Source organism: Globicephala melas, chromosome 10 (assembly GCF_963455315.2).
Source record: "Globicephala melas chromosome 10, mGloMel1.2, whole genome shotgun sequence".
Taxonomy (NCBI): Eukaryota; Metazoa; Chordata; class Mammalia; order Artiodactyla; family Delphinidae; genus Globicephala; species Globicephala melas.
The window spans coordinates 78,672,811-78,680,630 of record NC_083323.1 but is presented as its reverse complement, the minus strand read 5'-3'; the positions used below and the strand labels follow the sequence as shown (position 1 = coordinate 78,680,630).

General features: G+C 41.8%; 1 pseudogene; it reads left to right on the top strand.

Annotated features, from left to right (window-relative positions):
• The first annotated feature begins 1,469 nt into the window (after positions 1–1,469).
• Positions 1,470–2,411, top strand: LOC115839083 (WD repeat-containing protein 82 pseudogene; annotated as a pseudogene).
• Positions 2,412–7,820: the final 5,409 nt, after the last annotated feature.

Below are 7,820 nucleotides of genomic sequence, written 5' to 3'. Positions count from 1 at the left end.
CTGCTAGTAAAATCTTATTACAACTTAAGAATATATTACCAAAAAGGTGAAGGAAGAAAATTACAGGACAATATACTTTCTTAATATAGACACAAAATTTCTTTTCCTTTTTTTTAACATCTTTATTGGAGTATAATTGTTTTACAATGGTGTGTTGGTTTCTGCTGTATAACAAAGTGAATCAGCTGTACATATACATATATCCCCATATATCCTCCCTCTTGCCTCTCCCACCCTCCCTATCCCACCCCTCTAGGTGGTCACAAAGCACCGAGCTGATCTCCCTGTGCTATGCGGCTGCTTCCCACTAGCTATCTATTTTACATTTAGACACAAAATTTCTTAACAAACTATTTCACAAGTAAATCCAGTAATATATAAAAGGAATAACACATCAGGTCCTAGCGGGGTTTATCCCACAAATGCAACATTGGTTGAATCTCTGAAAATCAATCAGTGGAGTTCACCATATTAACACAATAAAGGAGTAAAATCATCAATTCAATAGTTGCAGAAAAATTAGCTAGCGAGTTCAGCAGCTACTCATGAAAAAAGCTCTCAGCAAACAAGTGTTAAAAAGAAGCTCCTCTGGTTTCCCTGGTGGCGCAGCGGTTGAGAGTTCGCCTACTAATGCAGGGAACATGGGGTCGTGCCCCGGTCTGGGAAGATCCCACATGCCGCGGAGCGGCTGGGCCCGTGAGCCATGTCCGCTGAGCCTGCGCGTCCGGAGCCTGTGCTCCCCAATGGGAGAGGCCACAACAGTGAGGGGCCCGCGTATCACAAAAAAAAAAAAAGAAAAGAAACTCCTCAATCTAATGAAGGACAAGTACAAAAACTGTACAACTAACATTACACATAATCGTAAAGTTAATTCTTTACCCCTAAGATCAGGATGTCCACTTCCATCATCACTCACTATTTTTTGAAATGTAATTCTAAAATTGTAATAGAAGAATAAGAGATATCAGGCATGTAGACTGGAAAAGAAGAAACAAAACTGATGTTATTTTCAGACATCATTGGGCATACAGAAAATCCTAAGGAACCTACAAAATAATTTCTACAACTAGTAAATGGCTTTAGAAAGGTCATAGAATAGGGACTTCCCCCAGTGGTTAAGAATCTGCTTTCCAATGCAGGGGAGGCAGGTTCGATCCCTGGTCGGGGAACTAAGATTCCCACATGCCGCAGAGCAACTAAGCCCACACACCACAACTACTGAGCACACAAGCCACAACTAGAGAGCCCACGTGCCACAACTAGAGAGAAGCCCATGCTCCCCAACAAAGAACCCTGCACCCCGCAGTGAAAGATCCCACATACTGCAGTGAAGATCCCGCACACTGCAACTAAGACCAAGTGCAGCCATAAATAAATAAATATTAATTTTAAAAAATAGAAAGGTCATAGAACAAAGATTAAATTATAAAAATCCATTTTAGCCGCCACCATCTCCAGCATTCGCCGCCATGAAGCTGAGCGACAGCGTGCTGCGGAACTTCCATGTCACCAAGGTGTTCCGCGAGAACTCGGACAAGATTAACTGCTTTGACTTCAGCCCCAACAGCGAGACGGTCATCTCGAGCAGCGACGACGACTCCATCGTGCTCTGTGACTGCCAGGAGGGCAAACCAAAGAGAACCCTGTACAGTAAGAAATATGGCGTGGACCTCATCAGATACTCTCATGCAGCAAACACAGTTGTTTACAGCCCTAACAAAACAGACGATACTATCAGTTACCTGTCCTTGCATGACAACAAATACATCAGATACTTTCCTGGACATAGCAAAAGGGTGGTGGCCTTGTCCATGTCACCTGTGGATGACACTTTCATTTCTGGGTCTCTACATAAGACCATTCGGCTCTGGGATCTCCAGTCTCCTAACTGCCAGGGTCTCAGGCATCTACAGGGCAAGCCAGTTTGTTCTTTTGATCCAGAAGGATTAATTTTTACTGCATGTGTCAATTCTGAAATGGTCAAACTTTATGATCTTTGCTCTTCCCATAAGGGGCCATTTGTGACATTTAAGACGCAGTATGATCGGACTTGCGAGTGGACAGGAGTTAAGTTCAGCAATGATGGCAAACTCATCCTCATCTCCACCAATGGCAGCTTCATCCATTTGATCGATGCAGTCAAACGAGTGGTGATGCATACGTTTGGGGGTTATGCCAGCAGCAAAGCCGTCACACTGAAGGCCTCGATTACTCCAGACTCGCAGTTTATTATGATTGGTACAGAGGATGGTAAGATTCATGTCTGGAATGGAGACAGTGGTATAAAAGTAGCTGTGTTGGATGGCAAACACACAGGCCCCATCACCTGTTTGCAGGTCAACCCCAAGTTCATGACTTTTGCCAGTGCTTGTTCCAACATGGCCTTCTGGTTGCCCACCATCGATGACTGACCTTCACGGTGCTTGGCTGTTTTCTGTACAGTGAGGGTGGCCGATAGGAAAAAAACTCAGAGGGAACTAAGATAATAGTGAGATTGGATCATTTGACTGGGCTGGAGAGCATCCTTCCACATGGCCTTCCCAAGGATGTGCTGCACATTTGCTCAAAAGAAAAAATTACTTTGCCAAGCTTCTTCAAAAGGACTCTTGGGGCTTCCCTGGTGGCGCAGTGGTTGAGAGTCCGCCTGCCGATGCAGGGGACACAGGTTCGTGCCCCGGTCCGGGAAGATCCCACATGCCGCGGAGCAGCTGGGCCCATGAGCCATGGCCGCTGAGCCTGCGCGTCCGGAGCCTGTGCTCCGCAACGGGAGAGGCCACAGCAGTAAGAGGCCCGCATACCGCAAAAAAAAAAAAAAAAAAAAAAAAGGACTCTTGATGTGGCAGATTCAATCGGGACTCAGATTTTCCAGCTGTCACTGCACCGAGCTCCTCCAGAGGAGTGACCAGAGGAGTGACTAGGGTATAGTGGGGCCCTCAAGACACCTTCAATTTTGAATGTATTTGCTGCTGAGGAGTCGATGAAGTTAATTCTGCACATCCCTTCTCCCACCCACATAAATGCATAGGAAGCCGCAGTTCTGGTTTTGAGATGCTAGGGCAGCTCAGTGCCCCTTTCCCTCACCCTGCATGTCTTGTTACTGGGTCTCCCTGTGTCATTGTGGCATTATCCACAACCATCATGTTACTTAGGTGCCAAACATTTACAGAAATGTCTCCATATATCTTAGGATCAGAAAGGGACAGATAACAGAAGGACCTTGCTTTCCAGGAAGGCTTGCAAGTTAGTCATGTGAGGGTGGGTGATCTGGGTGTGCCTCAGGCTCTGGGTGTTGGGTTGGAAAAAGGGCCAAGAGTCTGAAAGGGAGGGAGGAAGGGTAGCAGGTGAGTTCCTAGGGCTGGGAGGTTTAACAGCAGCTTGATGTCGTGCCCTGTCATCAAAACAAACCCACAGTCCTCTGGGTGCCTGCCAAGTTTGGTTGTACACAAAAGCAAGGTGGACAACTATTTTGGTATATGACCTACATCACGCTTTCCTGTAGGCCAGTATTGTGGAGTGAGTCTATACTGGTGCCTTCCCTGTCCACCACAAGTTGTGTACATAGTCACCAGATAATATCATCCCTTCCCCAGCTCCCAACCAAGGGCTGGCTCTAGGCTTGTGTTATATGTTATATTTAGCCTTTTTATATATGACTTGGGATTTCTGTTGTTCGTATTTTAGCACAGTGTGTGTACACCTTCATTTAAATATATCATGTATGTGCATACATATATACATATGTGTGTGCATACATACATACATGTATGTATGCATGTGTGTGTGTGTATATATATATTTTTTTAAGTATCAGAGTTCAGCTGAAGGAGATAGAGTCCTCTGCCCCAGGAGAAAGACTGCATCCTTGCTAATAGTGTTTGCCACAAGTGTTAGTCTTCCTTATTACCTTTTTCCCTTTGGGAGACTGAACAAAAGCAAAGCTTTTGAGTGTTTGCTGTCCCCAAGGCAGCTAAGTGAAGGTCTTGGAATGACTCCCTTGTGTTCCTCAAGCCACACTTTGGGGTCTTCTCTGCAGTATTAGCTCCCTTTTTGCCCAATGATGCTCTGTCTGCGCCTGTATGTGTGTGACAGTCATTTTTGCATGCCTTTTGTGTCTGGCTCCCAGCATTTGGGGACAGGATGCTGGAACCAGAGCATTTTCAGCTTGTCTGAGGCTTCTTTGCCAATTATAGGTCACTCCTGTTTAGCTGGTATGTCTGCTTTCTTACTTCTTTTCCTTGCCTTCTCTTAGGAGAGGGAGGATTCCTGATTGGGGTTGAGATGAGCTGCAGGTAGCTCATTGCCTTTTCCCCTGAATGGCCTTCTAAGAGCAGGACAAATGGCATGTTTTTTCACTAAGTTCCCAAATGTCTAAGCGAGTAACACATTCCCTGCAGATCCAGAAACAGGCTCAACAAGGTTATGTTTGACTTGCCCAAGAGTACCTAGCTGCTCGTGGGGAAAGCAAGCCATTACTGCCTCTGTTCAGCAGCAGGAATAGGCTGTGAATTGCTAGCAATTACTGCTTTGTTTTGCTCTTTTAGCAATTACTTTTTGGCTTGTTCCTTAACCTTAAAAATGAGGGGCATACATCTTTCCCAGACATAGGCTAGAATCTGCAGCTTCTGAGGTGCCACACACTGTATAGCTCTACATTCTCAGAGTGGAGAGACTTTTAGAAACCAAGTGATCTGAGCTATTACTGCCCACCCCTGGCTTTCCAGGGTAGAAAATTCATGGTAGGAATAACTGTTCAGAGAAAGTATTTGGAACTGTAGGTTAACAAGAAAGCCTGCATAATTAACATCTGTACCCAGAGCAGCCACCACGCGTGACTTGTCTATCGGCAGGAAAATGATTTGTATTGAGTTCCTGTGTGTCCAAGCTGAGGCACCATGTCCTTTTAAATTATGCACTGCACCACTTCTATTTATGGGGACCTGTGGCTGCAGAGCTGGTTCCTGAGTTGGGAAGGAGAGGGAAAGATGCAGCTGGAAGTGACCGAAGATGATGTGGTAGTGGGAAAAGGCAGAATTAAGGGAGAAAATAGTCTGTGGGTCAGAGAAGCTGAGGAACACCAGGGCTGCAAGGACACCCTCAGTGGGAGCCAGAGGCGCCTAAGCTCTCCTGGGGGTGGGGGGCGCACCACGCTCTCAAGAGTCAGGGCCAAAGCCTCTGATGTATATGCGACAGTGACACTGCACTGCTCAACCACCAGCCAGTGGGGTATTTGTTTTTTTTTCTTAAGAAAAGACCCATTGCAATCATAATTAATGCTTATTAAGAAAAATATGGGAATTTTAAAAAGAATCAGTTTGCCACCCAAATGTTACCACTGCTAATCTTTTGGTGTTTAGTGCTCCTCTAGACATTTCTGTGCATAGATTTTTGGTGTGTTTACATAGTTCTTATTCTACTGTATATACAATTTTATGTCCTTTTTGTAATTAACATATAAATGTTTTTTCCATGTTATCTGTCTTAAACAGAAAGAAATAAATAAAATAAAAATCAATTTTATTTTTTATATGTCAAGATAAAATAATTGAAAATGAAAGTAGCATATCATTTTCAGTAACATCAAATGACAGAAAGCCTTTAGAAATAAATTTAACAAAAGGCGTGCAGAATGTTATCACTGAAAATAACACAATATTGCTGAAAGAATAAAAAGAAGACCAAAATAAATGGAGAGATATCATGTTCATAGATTAGAATACTCAGTATCATAAAGATATTAATTCTCTTCAAGTTAATCTATAGAGTCAACACAATCCCAGTCAGGGTTTTCGTAGACATTTAAAAGCTGGTTATAAAATATACATGGCACTGCAATGGACCTGGAATATTCAAAGAAAGCCTGAAAAAGAACAAAATTATAGGGTATACATTATCTGATTTCAAGACTTACTACAATGTGCAGTAATAAAAACGGTATGGTATTGGCCAAACTATAAAGAGATAGATCAACAAAATAAAATAGAATGCTCCAAACTAAACCCACATTTACGTAGACATTCAATTTTCCACAAAGGTGCCAAAGAAATTCGATGGAGCAAAGTGTGGATTTTTAACAAATAGTGCTGGAACTACTGATTCCATATGCAGGAAAGAAGTCTTGACTGCTTTCTCATACCACACCCAAAATTAATTAGAATTTAAAAGGAAAACAGGAGAACATATTTATTACTTTCTTTTAAGCAATGGTTTCTCAGAAAGAACACAGAAAGCAGTGACTCAATAATGTAAGATAGATAACTTAGATTTTACCAAAATGTAAAACTGATATACAACAAAAGATGCCACTACAAAAATGAGTAGGCTAGCCTAGAGAAAATATTCACAAGGTTGGCATTTAGAATATAAAGAAACCATACAACTTTATAGTAAAAGGACAAGCAGTCCAATTTTAAAAATGGGAAAAACGTTTGAACAGACACTATACTAATAATGTATGTGAATGACCAACTAGCACATATCAAAAGTGCTTGACATTATTAGTCAGGAAAGAAATGTAAATTAAAGTCACAATGAATAGAGCTACCAGAAGAGCCAAAATTAAAAAGACTGACAATATTAAGTGTTGGTGAAGACATGGAGCAACTGAAATTTTCTTACACTCTTACATTGCTGTACGATTACTTTGGAAAAAAAGAGGTCTGAAAGTTTAGTATAAAACTAAAGACACAGCTATCTGTGACCCCAAAAATTTTACTTTCAGATGTTACTAGAGATAGCAAAGACTAATCTGTAAAAAGACTTGTATAAGAATATTTATAGGGGCTTTCCTGGTGGCGCAGTGGTTGAGAGTCCACCTCCCGATGCAGGGGACACGGGTTTGTGCCCCGGTCCAGGAGGATCCCACATGCCGCAGAGCAGCTGCGCCTGTGAGCCATGGCCACTGAGCCTGCGCATACGGAGCCTGTGCTCCGCAACGGGAGAGGCCGCAGCGGTGAGAGGCCCGCGTACCGCAAAAAAAAAAAAAAAAAAAAAAACACGAATATTTATAGCAGCTCTATTCATCTTAGCCAGAAATTGGAAATAGACCAGGTGTCCATCAGTAGGAGAATAAATCAACAAAATGTGACTTATTTATACAATAGAGTGTAACTCAAAAATAAAAAAGGAATGAACTATTGATACATACAATAACAGCTGAATCTCAAAAAACATTATATTGAATAAAAGAAACCTTACATGAGAATGCATATTGTATGATTCCATTCTAATGAAATCATAGAACAGTCAAAACTACTGTTGTGGGAAAAAAATATTGTGGAAAATAATCAGAACTGTTGTAAACGGGACAGAGGTGGAAATTAACTGGTAAGAGACATGAGAGAAGCTTCTAGGGTGAGGGTAAAGTTCTACATCTTGATAGAGGTTTGGGTTACATAGATATATTTATTTGTCCAAACTTATCAAACAGTCATGTAAAATTTGCAAATTTCCTTGTTTGTAAATTATGTCATGAAAGAAAAAGTACTGTAAACAAATGCTTAACTTTAGTTAAAGTAAGCATGCTAAAGTATTTAGGGAGAAATATATGCGTGTCTGCTATTTACTTTGAAATGCATCAAAAACTAAGATTAATTGATAGATGAAGAGTAGAATAAATAGATGGATGAACATGCAGTAAAGATACTGTGATGCTGATTGTAGAATCTATGAGTGGGGGTGGCATCCCATGAGTCTAACCTGAACATAAACCAGAATCAGAAATGTTCGATCAACTTATTACCAAAATCTTTCTTTAATGGAAAATCTTTCAAGTCTGTGCAACCCAGGAAATGCCTGTCATTGCTTATCCTGTCAGAATCTCC